This window comes from Puma concolor, chromosome A2 (assembly GCF_028749965.1).
Source record: "Puma concolor isolate L17-30 chromosome A2, mPumCon1.1.hap2, whole genome shotgun sequence".
NCBI classification, from domain to species: domain Eukaryota; kingdom Metazoa; phylum Chordata; class Mammalia; order Carnivora; family Felidae; genus Puma; species Puma concolor.
This window is the reverse complement of record NC_141668.1, coordinates 156155002-156176907: the sequence shown is the minus strand read 5'-3', so window position 1 is coordinate 156176907 and position 21906 is coordinate 156155002.

The following is a 21906-nucleotide window of genomic DNA, read 5'->3' as shown; positions in this document are numbered from 1 at the left end:
GAGTCAGGAAGTCTAGCTTGGGGGCTTGGAATCTGCAGTTTTTATCGCATAGGAGTGGTCGGGCACCACGCTTTAAGAAACGCTGTCCTAAATCATCAAGGAAATGCAAATCAAAACCGCAAGGAGGTAACACCTCACATCTGTCCGAGTGGCTAGTCCAGTGACAAATACCAAGCGTTGGCCAGGATGGGGAGAAAAAGAAACCCTCGTGCACTGTTGGTGGGAGCGTAAATTGGTACACGGTGCCCTGTGAAAAACAGTATGGGGGTTACTCAAAAATTAAAGACAAATATCCTATGAGCCAGTGATTCCACCGTTGGGTATTACCCAGAGAAAGCCAAAACATTAATTCCAAAAGATATATGCACTCCTGTGTTTATTGCAGCATTATTTACAATAGCCAAGATACAGAAGCAACCCAGTGTCCGCCAACAGATGAATGGATAAAGATAATATGGTACACACATACATATGCGCAGTGGAATATTATGCAACCATAAAAAATGGCAAGATTTTGTCATTTGGGACAACATGGATGGACCGACAGGGTATTAGGTATGCTAAGTGAAATAAACCACAAGAGAAAGACATAATGCGTAGTATTACTTACATGGAGAATTGGGGAGAAAAAGTCAAACTCCTAGAAACAGAGTAGAAAAGTGCTTGGCGGGGGCTGGGAGGTGGGGGAAAATAAGGAGATGCTGGCAAAAGGGTACAAACTTTCATTTATAAAACGAGTAAGTTCCGAGGATCTAACGTATAACACGTTAACATGGGGACTATAGTTGATAACACTGCATTGGATCATTGGAATTTGCTAGAGTGGAGCTTAAGTGTTCTCACCAAGAAGAAAGAGAGGAAGAGAAAGAGGAAGAGGAAGAAGAAGAAAAGAAAGAAAAATAAAGTAAATGTGTGAGGTGACGAGGTGGCCTTGTTGGTTCATTCAAAGAAGGGAATCCTTTTCAATGCATATGTATAACGAATTATCAAGTTGCACACTAAATATATTAGAATTTTCTTTGTCAATTTTACCTTAGAAAAGCTGAAAGAAAGAGAAAGAAAGGGAGAAAGGAAGAGAAAGAATCTGGGAGACTTAAAACAGAGGAGAGTCCAGAAAGGATTTGACACTCTTGCTTCTATCTGCTTAATCTATGGATACAGAGATGGAGAGCAAAGGCCACGCGTCCAAGTCCTCAGAGGGCTAGGTGGAGGCGTCTGAAGTGGGAGTCTGTGATAAAGCTAATACAAATATGTTTTCAGGAGAAAAACCAGAGGGCAGGTGTGAACTATTCTGGCCCGGGAGGTGTTAAATCATATTCTGGTTTTGAGAATCTCATTTTGCTTTTCATCTCTTGCCACCTTAATTTAATTCAAAATACAGCACGTACCACATTATGCACGAGCTTGGTTGTCCCAAGGAGGGAGCTCAGTGCTTTTAAAACTAAACTTGAAACTTCCATCGCTAGAACAGAGTGGTGGCGGATAGAGTCTGTAGAATTTACAAAGGGATGTGAGCTTGAGAAAGAGAGGCAGGGCAATGAACACACATTTGTCAAGTTAAATGGCCAATACGGCGAAGTGGCAATGACCTGAGTGGGTGAGTTTCAAGTCAGGCAAAACAAGAGTTAGCAGGAAACAGCATTTTCAGATGAGGAAAGACAGCTCAGAGAAGTAAAGGGTTTGGCCCAGGAGCAGAGGCAGCAGAGCTGGGACTGGAATCCAAATCTCATGAGCAGAGTGGTGAGAGTTTCTCAACCACTTTGACCCACCCAAATATAGGCGCCAGGGCTTTCTCTCGCAACTTTATCCCCACGCCTGTGACTGGAAGTTTCCTCACCCTCTATTTAGGGGAGCTTCTGAGTGTCCCATGGCTGTTGAAAAGCAGTGGAAGAAGGTGTGGTCTTCCAGTTTGGAGGAGCCTTGGCAAAGCCTTGGTGAGCGGCCAGGAGCCCTTCATGTACACGATCAAGGGATGATATGCATGCAGTTGACCACGGAAGGACCGTGAACCTGAGGGACAAGAAGAACAGCTGGCAGGGCGCCCCTGTGTATAACCCGGAGCACTCCCAGGCACGGTGGAATGTTCTGGAGGCACCAGCTTGGCTGCCCCGCCTCACCATGGCCTCCTAGGGGCATCTGGACACGGACACGATCTCAGTCTCCCTGCACGGCCCGTAAGGGCAGGTTCTCAACACCCACCCACTGCAGCGTGACCCCCTCCAAACTCAGTTCAACATCCCCTGTATCAGGCCATCTCTCCCATTCCCGTTGAGTGAGTGTTTGTTGAATTTGACAATGGTGTCCATTTTTTAGTGCCAACTACGGGCTAGGCGTACTCCGGTCCAATAGTTCATCCTCACCATCTGGCTCTTTCTTGCCACCGTAGACATTCATGAGTTCACATACGGGGAAGGTCACTTTGCTGGGTGCTGTGGAGGCGAGATAAAGAATGGATTTCATAACCACTTTTATGACATTTAAGTAAAGGCGTTCAGCACTGTGCATATCTAAGGAAACTGAAGTGTGTTTTCATGCGATCTCCTGTGTTCGCTAAATGCTCGTTAACGCTGGGGGACAGAAAGAGTGGGGAGATAATGCACACATGTCACTTGTGAGTATATTTGTGGCTTGGGGATTTTTCGAGTTGTTCTGGGAAGCTGCATCAGGTAGTCGTTTTAATTGAAAATTCCATCTGAATCTGAAATCTTCGGCACCGAGGATGTTACAACGATCACGGTTAGCCCGTCTACCCAGCTGGGTTGATCGTTGTTACATAAGCTGTCCAAATAGTGTCAGCAAATGTGAACATGCGTTTTTGGCCCTAACTTGATGAATTTGGCTCACGAAGAGGCTGAGCTTGTTGTTTACAAGCTTGGGTTGATTACCAGAGCAAACAATTCGAGCTGCGGGGGAGAAGAACTCCACCCTACTTTGATAGCGAACTTCTTAGCCTCACCCTATTTTTTTTTCGTTGCTGTGACCATTTAAAAAGTGTGTGTGTGTGTGTGTGTGTGTGTGTGTGTGTGTGTGTGTGTGAATCTGGAAGGGAGTAGATAGGAGGCATCCAAACGAGGTCATTATATACTTTTCAGCAGAGTTCAACATAAATAAAATGAAGATCAGCTCTGTCTTTTTGGATTCTTAGAAAATGAGACCCTTTGTGAGTTCCCAGGTTACCAACCCAACACGCTGGCACCACCAATTCGGGGCATTTGCAACCCACACTCGGAAAAGGAGGGCTGGGAAGATAATGGTGGGCTTCTTAGCGGTGTTGACAGATTCACTCATTCTGCCACTATTTACAGAGCTCCCTGCCCTCGTGGGTGCAAGATTCTGAGGTCGTGACGGTGAGGATGGGAGGGGAGAAATGGGGGATTCAGGAGGCCCCAGCTTTCCCTCCTCTATAGATTTTTGCTGAAGCTCGGGATGGGGAGGGCGAGACCAAATAGTAGAAAAAAGGATTTAGTGAAACATGATACAGGTGGGACACAGAAAAGGCAAAAATCTTAAGGTGATGCGGGGAAGGGGAAAGTCGGAGAGACACCGACCTTGTAGTGGGTGAGGAGTGGTTAGGGGAAAATCGTTGTGGGGGATTCTCTTGAATAAGGCAGAGTCTTTGGAAGAGGGCTTCTTGTACGTAACCGGTCCTCCCCAGTTTCCCCAACGTGACCCAGTTACGGCTGAGAAAGTACCCAAGACTTTGAAGAAGGGAAGAAGCCAGGATTGAAAGAGACTTTACGGGACCGATGGTCTCTGCGTGGGTCTCTTGCGGGCGAGAGATTATTTTTCAGTTCTTCCGCTTGTTTACTCCCTCAGTCGGTTGGTTTCAGAATGCTCTAGTGACTGGCCGAGGAGTGGAGGACACTGACAAATTCGACCAGGGAAATCACTATCACATGCATTAAAAGAGGTCAGGCAAGGAAGTGGTTCACCATAAAATACTACAACTCGCTTTAAGATTATGTAGATGACAGCAATTTCTTAGCCCAAAGGATAGATTTCTTTCAGCGATTATCTCCATGTACTGAAACACCCCACAGGAAACGAACACCCAAACCATCAAACAAGGAAAGCCTACCCAAAGAAAATGTTAGGAATTGGTTGTGGAGAATGCCTTCTCGGGAAGTCCAAGAGACATTGGTTGTAAACCTGGGGGCATGCCCCTAATCCTTATTCCACAGCCCCTCATGCACATATCCGTTTGCGTTAGATCTCCAGGCTCACCTCAGAGCAACTGAGGTCACATAAGGTCATTTAAGTACAGGTGGTGGTCACCTCCAGCAATTGTTCGTGGAAGACCGTGAAATGCATTGTGGGGAAGGGAACAGTAAGCCAGACAGAGTTTGTCCCTTTCAGGTCTGGGTGGGCGGGGGAACGCGGTAGGGGCCGTTTATAAAATCCTCTACAAACCAACCTGTGTGTGTGTGGGGGGGGGGGCAGGGCGGATGACTTTGAACATGGAACACACGGGATGGATGCCCTTATGGTTAGATCGGAGATAAATGGTCTTGAATCGCCCTTAGCTGATAAAATTTGGTCTTTTCTTAACAACAGTGAGATGTGCGCGTAAACCGAACGACAGCACAAACTTTAGTATCTGTCTGCACAGTATAGAAACACGTGTGCATTTTAAGAAATTTAAAGTATGAATTTCTACGTGTGATTTTGTGCGACACACTGGGGAGATCACGGAGTTCGTTTTTTACTAGGGTCTCTGCTTGTATCCAATAAGCAGGTTCTTCTGTCTGTGTGTTGAGAGACTGTCCATATGCTCAATGTGTCTTGTAAAGACTCAGAACTTATAATATTGTGAATATTTGCTTCTTTAAAATGGATATATATTTAAACCCTCTGTGAAGGGAATCATAGCTGTCATTTGTTGCATACTTACTGTGTCCCAGTAACAAGCACTTCCTATCTAAAATGCAGTATTTTTTTAGGTTTATTTCTTTATTTGGAGAGAGACAGAGAGAGCACGAGCGGGAGAGGGGCAGAGAGAGAGAATCCCAAGCAGGCTCTGAGCGCAGTCAGTGCACAGAGCCTGACGCGGGGCTCGAACCCACAAAATTGTGAGATCGTGACCTGAGCCAGAATCAAGAGTTGGATGCTCAACTGACTGAGCCACCCAGGCACCCCTTAAATGCAGTATTTAATGGAATCCTCAAAATAACTCCATGAGATAGATACCATGATTCCTCTCCTTCTCGAAGGGACAAAATCAAGGCTGAGTGAGCATAGGTAACTTTTGCGGGGTTGAGCGGCTAGTTGACGGCGAGGCTGGGACCTGGGTGGATCTGTGAAGGATAGCAGCCAGGAGCACGGTCTCCCAGCCCCTCCAGAACGTGTCACTGTCACACCTCCCGACAGCACGGCCACAGCGGGGCACCAGGGCACCTTCGCCCAGAAGCACCACGTGGACTATTCCTTCCTTCCATCCCTTTTCTGATGCTCTGATTCCCAAACCCCTTGACCCACATTTGATCCACAGTCCAAGCATTTCAGGGCCCCTAACTTGCTTGTTATCTATCCTCATCAACACTTGCCTTCCCCAGCAGGCTCTGTGCCTTCTAGAATACGCTTTCCGTTTCTTGGTGCCCTAAGAGCCCCAGCTCTTTCCTCAGATGCCCCTCGTCCAAGGCGGGGGGGGGGCTTCCTTCTTCCCACGGCTCCTCCCCTCAAGTCACATCTCCAGGGCAGGACGGGTGGTCTGTGCCTCCTTTGCGGTCACTTACAGACCCTCGAACTGAGCTTCCCTCAACCGGCTTTTGTCTCCAGGGACCCCACTGCCACCTGTCTTCCGTCCACCGCCTTCCACCACCCCCCGGATCGTTCATTGGCTCACACATACTCCTGGTGGCCTGTGACATCTGGCCCCAGCCTGTCCTGCCGTCCCTGGTACTGCCTCTTCCGGGCTCTGCGAGCTGCAGCCCTGCGTCACGTTAGCACCCGCTCTGCTCCCGCACCCCCTCGGCACCGGCAGCTGTCCCAGCGCGGCGCTCAAGGCTTGAACTCAGACACGTCCCTCTGGGGTCCTCAGCGGCCATCTGAGCGCTGCTCCGCTCTGTCACTGCCCTCCAGCCCTCCTGCCCCGCCCGGTCGTTTCAACCTTCGCTTTTCTTCTTCTCTGTCCTCCTTTCTCCTTGACTCGCTTCTCTGGGTCCCGGCTCGGAAGGGCCGTGTCATCACCCGAGCACCAGAAGTTTCTGTTTCTCACCAGATGAGTCACTGTTAACAACCCCAACCTGAGCAATTCCAGCTTTAAATTCGTGTCGGCCCATAACCCACTGTAGTGGCTTCATAAATGCTTTTTGACCTCCCCCCTCCCTGTCCCCAGTGTTCTGTGGGTCTTTCAGCTGCTTAAGACATTTTGGGTCAGCTCCCGTCCCGGCTTCACCCACGGGGCTGTCTCTTAAAGTTTTCCTGGTCCTCAAATATCCTCCTGTCTCTCCCTCTTCACTCCCAACAGACGATTCCCCTTCTGCGTTTCTGGAAGGGTAAGCTTCCTTGATGAGCCTGCATTTCCATTCAAAGTGAGTTCCCTCATCAACAAGGGTGGAAATACTTCTGGATCATGAAGGCTCAGTATGGCCTGGGGCAGGAGGAAAAAAAAAAAAAAAGAAAACCAAACAAACATTGACAAAAAAAATTGACAGGAGGATAAACTAATATGGCTTCCTTTGGGGGGGCGGGGGGCAAACTGGAACTTCGTATCAAAACTGAAAATGCACACGCCCTTTGACCCAGAGATTTGCCTTCACGTCTAAGAGTTTAAGAAAAAACAAGCGTGCAGAGATGTGTGTACGGAGATGTTTACTGTGGTTTTGATGTGGTTACGATCTTGAGGGGGTGTGAGTGTTTCTCTTTTGGGGGGATGCCTAAAGCATGCTGCAGAGAAGTAGAATCTTCCGCCGCTGTCACAAAAGTATGAGGAAGAGTCCATGTGAGCTGCCGGGGAAAGGTGTCTGTAATACACAACAAGACGAAAACTGTCACGCTGGGGACCGGTGGTCACGGGGAGGTCTCGCTTACTTGGTTATTCATGCGCACGCGCATTCGGAGAGGTAAAGCCAAAAAGTAACTACGCTCCAATCATTCGGAGAGGTAAAGCCAAAAAGTAACTACGCTCCAATCTGGGCTGGCTGATGGATTGGGGACAGGCGTGGGGGGCCGGAGGGATGGCTGGCCTCTGCTGTATTTGAATCGTGTTATTACGTGGGCGTTCTTTATGTCATTCGATGATGTAAAGAGAAAATAAAATCGCAAGCCGGTGCAAAAACACCCTTTTGTCACAGCCGCCATTGTGTTCATGCGCTCACCACGGCCAAGGTGCCTTCCTAGGGGCCAGGCCTCATTTCTGTTCCCTTTAAAGAAGCAACTTCAGGTCAGAGATTCCAGGGTAGAGACCACCCGAAGAACCACGTCCTTTTTTTTTTTTTAATTCTTCACTCTAAATGCTATTGCTAATGTTTTAGATGTTTTCGCTTTGGTTGGAGCCCTCTGCTGTCTGCTTTTTTCCTTTTTCTCCAGATGGCCTCGCAGACCCAGGCCTGGTGGGGGGGTCGAAGGGGGAGAGCCAACGGGAGGGCTCCACCTGCCCTGGACTGTTTCATAACCTTGTTCACGACCTCTCTGAGGAGGAACGTCAAATTTCTGTCTGATTTGAATTGGGTTCACCGGGCGCTTCCCATTCAGGTATCTTATAGCAAAATCAGAATCAAACAGGAAGCTGGCATACGTCTTTGGATACAAAGCTATACCTTGTGTGAACAGTACAAGCATTAGGGTCATTTTCTTTACTGCCTTATGGGGAATGTCTTTGGTGGGAAAGGTGTATTTCAATTTTGGTGTGACTTACTTTGAGAACAATGATTATCAATCATGATTTATTATTGTCAGTCTTTTTTTAAAAGTTTATTTATTCATTTATTTATTTATTAGTGTTTATTTATTTTTGAGAAAGAGAGAGAGACAGAGCATGAGTGGGGGAGGGGGCAGAGAGAGAGGGAGATACAGAATCCAAAGCAGGCTCCAGGCTCTGAGCTGTCAGCACAGAGCCTGACGTGGGGCTCGAACCCACAAACCGTGAGATCATGACCTGAGCTGAAGTCGGACACTTAACCGACTGAGCCACCCAGGCGCCCCTATTTATTTATTCTTTGAGAGAGAGAGAAAGAGAGAGAGAGAGAGAGAGAGAACATAAGTGGGGAAGGGGTAGAGAGAGAGAGAGGAAGAGACAAAATCCCAAGCAGGCTCCGAGTGAGCCACCCAGGTGCCCCGTTATTGTCAGTCTTTTTCCAGAAATAGAAGACACAATTATTCGATGTATGGCAAGTATCACAGGGGCTACCCAGAGAATCCAGGCCCTCATCCAATCTTCTAGAACACCCATGTACTTCTCCTTGCCTCACTGATTCTCAGAGGGACTCCCATCCAGGGCTGTGATCCACTTCTGGCCCCTTTCAAGCCCTTCTGCTTCTGCGGGTACTCAACTCCACCAACTATCCTTAAAGATTTTTTTTGCGTGAAAGTTCCTATGCTGTCATTTTCTTCCTCTCGCTTTGACTCTTCCTCAGTTTAAAATCATGCTCATGGTCTCCTGCACAATACAAATGGTCCGAAACAGGGGTGCCTGGGTGGCTCAGTTGGTTAAGACCCTGACTCTTGGTTTCGGCTCAGGTCGTGATCGCATGGTTCGTGGGTTCGAGGCCCGCATCGGGCTCCGTGCTGACAACATGGAGCCTGCTTGGGATCCTCCCTCTACCTCTCCCTCGCTCTCTCTCTCTCTTTCCCTCTCAGAGTAAATAAATAAACTTTAGAAAAATGAACCAAAACAACGACAAACATTAACCCCAAACCCACCCTCCCTGTCTTCAAACCCCAAACCCACCCTCCCTGTGTTCAAATGTTTCCTATCACTGGCTGCCCTCGCCTGTTCCTTCTGTTTATTGCTGAACCCCCGGAGAGAAGCTCCCCGGTGGCTGTTCACACCCCACCTGTCAGTCACCCGCAGCCTGGCTTTCCCCCTCGCCTCCCCCCGACACAGATTTCTCCCAAGCCCCACCCCCCCCGCCCGAGTGATCATGTGATCATTGAATGATCTCCTCGTTGCTGAATCTGATGTCTGGTGCCTCCACAGCCTTTCCGAGTTGAACCACCTCCTTCTTTACACTTCCCTTGGCTTCCACTGCTCTCTCCTTTCTGTCCCTCCTCACCCTCAGGGTTGGGTCCCCCTCTGCTCACCTCTCACAACGGGGTCCCTTGGAAGTCTGTCCTCAGCGGCTCTGTGTACCCACGGTGCCCTCCTGGTCCGTGTCACTCCACTTACGCTCAGGGTTCCGCGTGTCATATAGGGGCTTCTATCCCCCGGAGCGTGATCTGTGAAAGACATGATACACCTGCTTTGACACTTTTACCTCGGGTCACGGAGGTAACCAATTTCTATCCCTAATTATCGTTTCTATCCTTTGTTAAAGTGGCAATCCCATGGCGTATTTCGTTTCTGTTGTCGTTGTGGCTTACTAAAGTTTATCTTTTTATTTATTTTCGAGAGAGAGCGCGTGAGCAGGGGAGGGGCAGAGAGAGAGAGAGAGGGAGAGAGAGAATCCCAAGCAGGCTCTCTGAGCACAGAGCCTGACCCCGGGCTCGAACCCACAAACCATGAGATCTTGACCTGAGACAAAATCAAGAGGCAGAGGCTCAAGTCACTGAGCCACCCAGGCGCCTCTCACACCTCATATTTTGGAAACTCAACATGTCTGCTATATAGGCTATAGAAACACACACACACATACACACACACACACACACACACACACACACACACACAAGCCACCTCAACTGAAAAGAAATAGAAACCTTGAGAGAATGAGGAGGTGTAGGTGCTACTTCTCTGCAAGGGCCTTTGTTCAGATCCAAAGGAAAAGGGAATTGTGTTCAATTTGGATTCCTCTTTTGCCTCATCATCAAAAGGTTGAGTCAGTCTCTACTAAAGGAGCGAAGATTTTTCTCGTAATGCTATCATTAAAAAAATAGTTCTAAGAATTGTTGATCTGCACCTTGAGGTTGCATTTTTTTAAATGGGATGTTGACTTCAGAGATCGGTGTTTGCTCACTTCACGTTATCAATTGTGGTTCTCCGAGAGGGTTGATTCACTTCATCATCGCTGAGATGAGCCCACCGACTATAGACAATGAGCCTCCGGGAAGCTCTCTGAGAAGTAGGGACAGAGGTGGAAATTTTGTTCTCCGTAAAAATTATTCCCAGGTGAAAACAAACAGGGCTCTGACAGTCGAATTGAAAAACAGGATGCAGGAAAAACCCCCAACAAACCCAAAATGCAGGATCTTGCTTCATTGGACAGTAGAAGTTGACAATTCAGCCTACAGGTCAGAAATGGGAACTGATCTCTTCCTGTATTTTATTTTCTATTTTTTTCTGGTTTTATTTAACTTTCAGTTAGTTAACATACAGTGTGATCTTAGTTTCGGCTGTGTGCCTGTATTTTAGAAGAGTTTGCTGTGCAGAAGTCATCGTGCATCTTGTAATTAACCTGCACACCTGATCGAATTGTTTTACTCTGCTCACACCATACCTATCAGAAGGACCTGTGACCTGGGTCCCCGGTTTAGGCGGACACTTGTATCTTTCACTGACAAAAGACACCACTGCACTAAGTTTTCATTTTCTTTTTTTTTTTTTTTAATTTTTTTTTTCAACGTTTATTTATTTTTTTTGGGACAGAGAGAGACAGAGCATGAACGGGGGAGGGGCAGAGAGAGAGGGAGACACAGAATCGGAAACAGGCTCCAGGCTCTGAGCCATCAGCCCAGAGCCCGACGCAGGGCTCGAACTCACGGACCGCAAGATCGTGACCTGGCTGAAGTCGGACGCTTAACCGACTGCGCCACCCAGGCGCCCCTAAGTTTTCATTTTCAAGTGGGAGAAGTTAATAAATGAAGGAATGTGGATCTTTCGCAGAACCTTACATGAAATACTCACTAAAAAGTGTAAAGGATTGAAATGAAGTTCACTTCTTTCTTGATAAGTAAGGAAGGAACGAAATCTTGCCATTTACAACGATGTGGATGCAGCTAGAGAGTATTTTGCGGAGCAAAGTCAGTCAGTCCGGGAAAGACAAATACCATATGATTTCAATCATGTGTGGAATTTAAGAAACAAAGCAAATGAATGTAGTTGGGGGTGGGGAAGAGAGGCAAACCAGGAAACAGACTCTTAATGGCAGAGAACAAACTAAGGGTTCCTGGAGGGGAGGGGGGAGGAGATAGGCCAAATGGGTGATGGGCATTAAGGAGGACACTTGCTGTGATGAGCCCTGGGTGTCGTATGTAAGTGATGAATCACTAAATGCTAGTCCTGAAACTAATATATTACACAGTATGTTAACTAACTGGAACTTATTTTTTTACTTTTTAAAAGTTTTATGTACTTATTTTGAGAGAAAGAGAGAGAGCATGAGCAGGGGAAGGGCAGAGAGAGAGAGAGAGAGAGAGCATGAGCAGGGGAGGGACAGAGAGAGGGAGAGAGAGAGAATCCCAAGCAGCCAGACATACCGTCAGCATGGAGCCGGACTCGGGGCTTGAACTCACAAACCATTGAGATTGTGACCTGAGCTGAAATCAGGAGTTGGACGTTTAACTGCCTGAGCCACCCAGGCACCCCACCGCCTAACTGGAATTTAACCAAAAACTGGAAAAAAGAGAAAACAAGAATTTGGGAAGCTCGAAAGGGAGTGACGTATTAATTGTACATTAATCACGGAATATGGTGCTCATGGTCTTTAATGATCGTGGCATGAGAAACAGACACTGTTGTTTTATTTATTTTTTTATTTTTTATTAAAAAAAATTTTTTTTAACCTTTATTTATTTTTGAGACAGAGAGAGACAGAGCATGAACGGGGGAGGGTCAGAGAGAGAGGGAGACACAGAATCGGAAACAGGCTCCAGGCTCTGAGCCATCAGCACAGAGCCCGACGCGGGGCTCGAACTCACGGACCGCGAGATCGTGACCTGAGCTGAAGTCGGACGCTTAACCGACTGAGCCACCCAGGCGCCCCAGACACTGTTGTTTTAGAGGGAGAAAATGAACATTAACGTGGACTTAAAACTTTGCACCTATGGGTAGTACTTTATTCAAGAAATTATACCAGGAGAACGAAAGAAGAGTGTGTGTCCCTGAGTGTGCGTGCGTGCACGCATGTGTGTGTATGTGTTGTGTGGGTGCGTCTGTGTGTGAATGTGTGCACGCATGTGTGTGTGTGTGTGTGTGTGCGCTGTGTGTGGATGTGTGTGGGGTGTGTTGTGTGGGGGTGTGCGCGTGTGTGTTGCATACAGGCGTGTGTGTTACGGGCGCTTGTGTGAATGTGTGTGTATGCGTGTGCACAAGTGTATGGGGGTGTGTATACGTGTGTGTCAGCGGGGAAGAGCAGAAAAGAAGAGGAAAGGACTCCGGGGCCCTAAAATAAACCAGACGGGGGATGAGCATTTATCACAAACTTCCGTTAATACGCGCTTTTTGCGGGGCGTGAGCGTAAGCGCATCAGCAACTGTGATGAATCTACTTATCTGGTGATAGAGTCACGGGGTTCTTCTCTCTGGCAGGCGAAGCCTTTCTTTGCCTGAAATTAACCTTTTATAGTTTTAGATGTTGGCAGTGTAGCCAGGCCAGGCTCATATTCTTCTGTAAAAAAACCACCCTGAGCCTTTCTAAGCACGGGGAGCACACGAGCCATGTGAGAAGGGGCTCCTGGGGCCGGGGTGGGGGGAGTGGGGCACAGGGAAGGCTGGTCTCATCAGGGGCCTCGGCTCACGGGGTTTACACACTAAATATGGAGCAGGGGGGCCGGTTAGCAACACGCGAACCGGGTTCGTCTTTTCCCACCTTCCTGTTAAACTGCTTCAACCTGTCCGCTGATTTCTGGACCAATCCATTGCCAACCGTTGTTGTTGTCGTCGTTGTTGTTTTGGTTTTGGTTTCTTGCTCATCTTTCCTTTGGGCATGTTTCTTCTGGGTCTGTTTTTAAAGTGTTTATTTTTGAGGGAGAGAGACAGAGCCCAAGCCCGACGCGGGGCTCGAACTCACGAACCGTGCGATCATGACCTGAGCCAAAGTGGGACACTTAACTGACGGAGCCACCCAGGCGCCCCTCTTCTGGGTCTTTTATTGGGGATTATCTTTGGACCCTATTGAGCACAGGGTCCAAGCACGCTGGCCTTGCGCTGGGGCTGGAGAGGCAGACATCATTTCTGGGAAACCAGACAGAGGGCCCAAGAGGAGTATTTCTTACAAACCACTTAATCTCGGTACAGACACCACTTGTGGGTATTACAGTTATTTTGAAAGAATGCAGAGGAGCAGAAAGAAAAAAAAAAAAACACCCTCCAGAGATCAAACCTACAGAGGGCAAAAGTTCAAGGCGGGGTGGGGGGTGGATTTATTTTTAATGTTAAAAGGGAAGATGGATGGTGAGTGAATTCGAGAACACTGATAAAAATGTGAAAGCTCAGAAAAGCCCCAAAGTGCTGTTTGGTTTGCTAAGTGTTTGTTTTTTCTGAGCCAGAAGCTAGCCCAACATATCTGCCTGATTCCTAAAAGGTTTTTTTCTAAGTGGCTGCTAGGCTCAGATGAAAACCATTTACTGAACAGCTTCAACCTGTACAGAAGTGTGTGTGTGTGTGTGTGTGTGTGTGTGTGTGTGTGTGTGATGCCTGTTTATTTGTCGACACAGGAACAGAATCACAGATGAGTAAGATCCTGGGCAAGACCACAGCCTAACACAAGCTAAAGCATATAACCGATTTGAGGTCCATCACTTTCTTAGGCTTCCCCAGTCATCCCTCTCGGTGTAACGGACTGTAAGCCTTTCCTCACCCCTTCCTAAGCGAGACCTCTCCTTCCAGAAGCTGGAAGCCATGAGGCACATACATGTCATTTATTACGCACCTGTCTTGGGGGATGGCGGAGGGCTGAGACAGCCCCACGACTTGCCTAAGGGGCCCCGTCACGGCCAGACGGTTTATTCCCCACTCGGTGGTTTTTACGATCATCACTGTTTTCTGGAGCTCATTTGTCGTGAGAAGGCAAAAATGATACATGGCCGGCTGTGGACTTTTGGATGCCAAGTTCATCGAGGTGTTCATCAAGTGTGTACTGAAACACAGCATGTATGTCGGGTGCACCTTAGGTTGTGGGGTCGCAACAGTAAGGAAAACAGACGCGCTCTCTGCTCTCGGGGGCATAGCGGGTCTTAACGCCGTGTCGCACGAAGCGGGGAGGCTGGGATGCATGGCTTCTCTTTGCCAGGTGGATCTGCTCCCCAGGGAAGGGGCTGGCGGTGACCCAGGACAAAATGAAAAGGCAGACCGGCGAGGTCATGCTGGCTGTCGAGGAGAGAGGGTTCCACGATACCCCCTCCCCGGTGGTTCTTGCGACAAAAACCACGACATCGCGTCCCCTCCTTGTTTCTTCCACAAACCCTGGTGGGGAGACCGGGATGTGGTGAGGATGGGCTCTGAACCTGTTGTTTCTACCATCTGTTACACGAGAAAGAAAAGAGCCTAGCCTGGGTGCAGGTGAAGAAAAAATTAGTGGCTCTTGTGGCTCGGAAGCATCTTAAAGTACGGCTCAGTCGATCGTCTCGAATAGGAGGGTGTCTGAGCTACACTGGTCACAGCTCACGCCTAGGTCGCCGACCGTCAGGAACGTGACACAAGTGTGCAGCCTCCCTTCAGGCGCACATTTGGATTGTCCCGCATCTTGGAGAGGAGGCGAGAACGTAAATAGGAGTAAAAATGATAACGATAACGTATTAGGTTATCTCGCCACTGGTCTCTTAGAAAGTAGCGCTTCCTCTTTCCAGAATGTGTGAAGGTTATATTTGGACCCACGCTTGTTTTGAAACTTTGTCTTAAATTGAACTTAGTTTAGGCTGGGCTGGGTTCTGATGAGAATAGTCTTATCCTGGTGGCCAAGAATAGCTCAACAAAAACACGCCCAGTGAATACATGAAAATTCGCGAATCCATAGTGATCCTCGAGAGAAAGCCAAAAGAAATCATCTGAGGCAGCCGGTACCGGCTCCTTATTTGGAAACTACGTAACTAAGGGGAAGCACGTTTCACGTCTTTCCAGCAGGAGCTATATGTCAGGGTAACCAACCAGCTCCAGGTGACAAGATGCGACTATTTTACGGGCGAACGCCAGCCAACTGTGGAAGGATGCTAGACTTAGAAAATCATCATCTTGCAATCCCACTGAGAGTGTAGGACCTAGAAAGGACCATCAGCTTGTGTGAAGGACATTAGGTGGATAGCTGATGGCATCCGGGCATTTACATGGATCCAAAGTAACACCACAGCGATGAGGTTTGGATGATCAGGAGAGAAACACAATTGTACAACGCGTGGCTCAGACTGCCATCACCCTAACTAATGGCTGATCTTAGCATCAGAAATGGTGGCACAATCATATACTACACGTTCTCCTGGTGTCGTGTAGCTGAGGTCCCAGAATCACCTGGGATGCAGTCTAGCCAAAGAAATTTACCTGGGGTCTAATCACCCTGTCAGTGTAACTTCTGGGAAGTACAGAGAAGAGAGGAAGAAGTTAAACGATACTACAGGTTAAGCAAGCAGGTATGTGTGTATGGGGGGGGGGGGTCTCTAATCTGGTCCACCGGCTGCAGTACGAAGATTCCATAATGGAAGAGACTAGTGCCTCGGTTAAATGACAGTGAGGCGAGCGCCTGCATGGCTCAGTCGGTCAAGCGTCCGGCTCTCGATTTCGGCGCAGATCATGACCTCACGGTTTCGTGGGACCGATCCCCGCGTCGGGCTCTGCACTGACAGCATGGAGCCTGCTTGGGATTCTCTCTCTCCCTCTCTCTGTCCCTCCCCTGCTCGTCTTCTGTCTTTCTCAAAATAAATAAATAAACATTAAAAAAAAAAATGGACAACCAGAGCACGTAACAACCAGATGCAATATGTTGTTTGAGACTGGTTTCTGGTATGAACCAAAAGGCTATGAAGGATACTTGGAGGGACATTTGGGGAATTTGAAGATATATTGGCTATTAGGTGATGTAAGAGTATGATTGCTAATTTTAGGTGTATTGTTTTTTGTGACATGGGCAAGCATTACTAATTTATTAGAAATGCATTTTGAAATACTTAGGGGGTTACGTCATAATGTCTCTGATTTATTCTTCACACACACACTGTTTGTCCTACACAGCGGGACACTCCGTGTGAAACTGTGACCTGCAGGTGCCCCATGGAATGGCTGAACATACACAGACTTTTAACCCACCACACTTGTCAGAGATCGGCAAGTAACGGGTCATTGTAAGTTGTTATCAAATAATGAGGAAGAGATTTTACAACATTTTCTGAAGATCAAAGTCTTTAAAGTGAGTCATGTGAAAATGGCTAGGGTGAATATTTATTCGAAATAATGAGGAAGGCATTATCCTAAGAAGATAAGTAAAGGGGCGCCTGACTGGCTCAGTCAGGGGCGGGTGACTCTTGATCTCGGGGTTGTGAGTTCGAGCCCCACGTTGGCTGTAGAGATGACTTAAAACGACAACCTTTCAAAAATAAAAGAAGATAAGTAAAAAAAGAAAATGAAGACCCGATAACTAACTTAATTTTAGTGTTGCCACTAAAACCTAATTTCCCCTGGTTGCAATTAATGATTTTTTAAAAATAACTTTTATTCACTTAGCTGCTCAAAATGCTCACCTACTAGTAAAAATCCATCAGTCGTAACGGAATGGTTAGATAAACTATGGCATGTCTATATCGGAAATATTGCGAAGTCATCACCAGTTAAGATTTGGATTTAACTCTTGGATTAATATTTAATAACATGAACATGTTTACGATACAACATCGAGTGCAGGAGATACGACTACATCTCAAAGGAGTCATGATTTTATGGAAGTGTAAATGATTGAGCCCCACGTAATTGCTAAGAGAGGATAAAGAGTGGCATCTCATGCGGTCCCAGTAACATTGTGACCGTCACAAGAAAAAGAGGGGGGAAAAAAGCCCACAGAGGAGACAGGACAAAACTGTAATGCTCACCAGGCATGGGTTACATCGTTGTCTGTTTCGAACAAGAAAGCATCTCTCACCACATTGGACAGATGTGGTAAATTTCCTGACATGAGAAAAAGAAACCCCTAATTTTACTCATCTCCAAAACTGAAAGTTGAAGAGGTGAAGCCCTTTTGCCCTTCAGAACAACTAAACTCAAGAGAGCCTCCTTGCCACCAGGCACAGGACCGGATGGTGGACTGGATAAGGCAATTCTGGTCTGACAAACACGGGAGAAGCATGTGCCATGCACACGGCACACGGCAGAGCTGTTTAAAGGTGTGGCCAAACCATCATCACATTGTCAGTGAACATTCTCTCACTCTCCAGGAGGGTGGGCAAGCCGATGGTGCCACCAGGATCAACCAAAAGAAATGGAATCCTTTCTGGGTGGGAAGAAAAACGAAATTCACCAAGTGTCACATTCATTTAGAATTTTGAGGAGACCTGCTTCTCTCATGGGATGCACATAAAAAGTCTGGCTCAGGGGCGCCTGGGTGGCGCAGTCAGTTAAGCGTCCGACTTCAGCCAGGTCACGATCTCACGGTCTGTGAGTTCGAGCCCCGCGTCAGGCTCTGGGCTGATGGCTCAGAGCCTGGAGCCTGTTTCCGATTCTGTGTCTCCCTCTCTCTCTGCCCCTCCCCTGTTCATGCTGTGTCTCTCTCTGTCTCAAAAATAAATAAACGTTGAAAAAAAAAATTAAAAAAAAAAAGTCTGGTTCAGTGGGTTAAGCGTCCAACTGTTGGTCTCGGCTCAGATCTTGATCTCATGGTCATGAGTTCAAGCCCTGCGTTGGACTCCACACTGGGCATGAAACCTACTTAAAAAAAAAAAAAAAAGCCTAACCGTGTTAAACAACCCCATGTTAAATAATCCTAATTATTGAAGTAGGATTCTTAGCAACGATTCAAAAGATTGAGGTAGAGCTATGTGCATTAAGGAAAGATCTCTAGGCTTCACTGTGCATTGGGTGACCCCAGAACCAGGGTGGAAGATCTCACAGAATCCCACTTACACACCCAAATGCACATGCAAAGAAAAGCCTCTCAGTGAATGCATGCCAAATTTGTACTAATAAATATGTATGAAGAACTAGGAAAGGAAGGGAATAAAAGAGAAATTTACTTTTTCTTCCTCTATATATTTCTGAATTAAAATTTTTTTCTCTTTAGAGCAATAGATACTTATTTCTTATGTACTTAAAGAAAAAGGTGGGGGGGGTGTCTGCCTGGCTCAGTCGGAAGAGCATATGATCTTGATCAAATGTCCACCCACTGCTGAGTGGACAAGACTGTTATCTGCATTGTTGAAAATGGTTCAGCAGAATAAGAAACAACAATGTAGCCCCTTGGATGAATCTCAAAATAGTGACGCTCAGTCCAAGAAGCCAGACAAAAAAGAATACGTGCCAATTTTGTATCCAAAATTCTAGAAATGCAGACCAAACTAGGGTGACAGAAAGCAGATTGATGGTTGACTGGGGAGGAGAGGCGGGGCGAGAATAGAGGAGGGAATTAATCACGAAGGATCACAAAAAAAGTTTCGAGAGTGATGGATGTGACCACACCCTGCACTGGGCTGATGGTCTCACTGCTGAATATAGTACCAAAATTTATCCAACTGAACACTTTATTATTTTATTTTTTTTATGTCTATTTATTTTTGAGACAGAGAGAGAGACAGGGCATGAGTGGGAGAGGGGTAGAGAGAGAAGGAGACACAGAATCTGAAGCAGGCTCCAGGCTCTGAGCTGTCAGCACACAGCCCGATGTGGGGCTCAAACCCACGAACCGTGAGATCATGACCTGAGTGAAAGTCGGATGCTTAACTGACTGAGCCACGCAGGGGGCCCCCCAACTGCACACTTTAAATAGATACAGTTAATAGTGTGCCAATTACACCTCAATGAATCTGTTTTAAAAAAAAGCTGCACATGTTTAATATAGAAAATTCGGAAATAACCTAAGAGTGAAGAAGAAAACTAAATAGCACCCTTACTCCCATGAGAAGACAACGACTGACAAGAGGGGGCTTTTCCTTCCCAGCAATTTTCGTACCAGACTGTTAGCCCCTCAAGGTCAGGTCCGCCCGATCCACTGGCTGTATTCCCAGCACGGTCCTGGCAAAGCAAATGTTCGACAACTATTGTTGAGTAACTAAGTGAACAGGTAAATAACTTGCTCTATTTCAAATCCTCTCATTAGAGCTTCTTCATGTCACTAAAAAGTCTTTGAAAATGTATTTGTGGCTCCAAGTCCTTCCATTGTCTGGATATAGATTAGTTTTGATTTTACACTGGGTTGTTTACCAGTTTTCAATGTAACCAATAGCGTGCTGTGATATCCCACTCCGTGTACACACCTTTGGGTGTATCGTGGAAGGCTTGTCTATAGCAGGGACAACTCCCAAACAACGAACGGACCCAATTAAACAGGCTAACAGCTTAATTTACATCGCGCGTGAGGGCACCTGGGTGGCTCAATTAGTTAACGCCCAACTTAGGCTCAGGTCGTGATCTTGAGGTTCATGAATTCAAGCCCCGTGTTGGGCTCCGTGCTGACAGCTCGGAGCCTGGAGCCTGCTTCTGATTCTATGTCTCCCTTTCTCTCTGCCCCTCCCCTGCTCAGGCTCTGTCTCTCTTTCAAAAATAAATAAACTTTATTTATTTATTAAAAAAAAATTTTTTTTAACGTTTATTTATTTTTGAGACAGAGAGAGACAGAGCATGAACGGGGGAGGGGCAGAGAGAGAGGGAGACACAGAATTGGAAGCAGGCTCCAGGCTCTGAGCCATCAGCCCAGAGCCCGATGCGGGGCTCAAACTCACGGACTGTGAGATCGTGACCTGAGCTGAAGTCGGACGCTTAACCAACTGAGCCACCCAGGCGCCCCATCAAAAATAAATAAACTTTAAAAAAAATTTACATCACACAGATACAAGTAAGGCAGTTAAGTTTTCTACCTTTTAAATGTGCTTGTCGATTAACTTCTCCTTTCCTCAGTTTGCTCTTCTATAAAATGGAAGTCTAATCGTCTCCACCTGTCCAAGTGACTGAGGATTCAAGGCAAGCGTGCGACCCGGGCGCCCAAGACAATGCTGGCACAGCACAGTTTAGGGCTGGCACATACTGGCATTCTTGGGCCGCCGGCGCTGTCCATGGTTCCTGCTCAGTTCCCTCTATGCAAGTTCTTTTTCTTGGGATCTGCCAGTTGAAAAGCATCTGTCAGCCTGGCTGGAAGAGCCCTTTGGAGAGGTTGGAATTAAGTAGTAAGCCCTGCAGTTTACATTGTTACCATTTAGCACCTCTTTAGATGAACATTGGCCCCAGTGGAATGGATTCCAAGTTCCAGAGAACTCTGGTGATGGGAAGGGTTCGGTGAAGCAATTTTCTTTCGAGTGGATTTCCCCAGCTTTCTGCTGAATTTCAGGGCTAAGTGACTCCGGACTGAAACCAGTAGCTTCATCAGGTTGTGGTGGCCACCTGTAAATCATTCTGGGTTTCTCGGGCTCTGTAAACCTTAGAAAACCAGATGACTCTTAACAGAGCTGTTGGATTTCACAGTTTTGGAGTGGAGTTTTAGTCAACCTCTGGTTCCAGCTCCCCAGCATTTAGCAGAAACCTTTAGTGAGTTAAACACACACACAGATAAACACAGAGAAGATGAATATATAACTATATATTGACTCAGACTATCTATGACTGTGTCTTTACTGAAACAATACCCTCCCATTTTATAGCTAGTGAAACTGAGGCTTGATGAAATGGTGTGGCTTGCTCGAACTGCTACTTAGTAAGTGGCCAGAGGACTAAATCCGGCTCTCTCTGAAGCCAGGGTAAGCGTGTAATTTATATAGCAGAAAGCAATAGCGGTCAACATTTTCCTTGCCCACCACAGTTTGCAAACCCCTTTAGGTACACTGTTTGGACCCTGACACTGTTCTCAGCCAGGTGGCCGCCGAGAGGCAGCGTGTCTTGCTCCAAATGTAGAAATAAGAAGAAGTAAGAGCGTTCTCCGACTTCGTGCCATGCCAAGCGTGGTCCTGGCCCAGCCGCATGGACATCGCCTGGAAGCTTAGAAGAAATGCAGGCTCTCAGCTCCCTCCAGACCTGCCAAGTCAGAATCTGCATTTTAACAAGATCCCCAGGTGACTTGTGGGCACGCGACCGCTTGCAAAGCCCTCTCATCAAGAGAGCCATCGAAGCTACGCGTCCTGATCAGAGCAGAGACACACAGAGTCATGGAGACAGAGGGTCCCCCAGGCCAGCCGGTCTTGGGTGACGCTGGTCGAAAAGCTGAAGAAAGCATGTGTGCAAAGAAGATGCCATGCCCTGCCAGATAAGTTCCTCTTTGCTTACCAATCACGTTTCTTTCCTCTTTTATGTCTCTCTTGGAGAATACTGCCAATGTCTCCAGTGACATGAGTGTCGGATATCCCCTTGCGCCTTGCCTGTGGTAAGGACACAGCCACAAGAGGGAGCGTACCTCCCGTGGCTTGCCTCTCCTTTTTAAGGGAATGTGTCCAACTCCGAGCTTACGATTTGCTCCTATCATCGATATCTCCTCCTTGGGGGCAGGTGGCGGGAGGCAGCGTGGGGAATGTCTGGAGGTGGTTTGGCCACTGCACTGGTAGAAAAAAACGAAGATCCCAAGAAGGCTTTGACGGGTCTCTTTTTGGTACCCTAAAATCCCCATTTCCTCGAAACAACAAAAATTTGGATATGTCAGATCCAGAGAGGGGAGGTCATCCCAAAGTCTTGTAGATCCCAAGATGACACTGAAGTCTTCTTCTT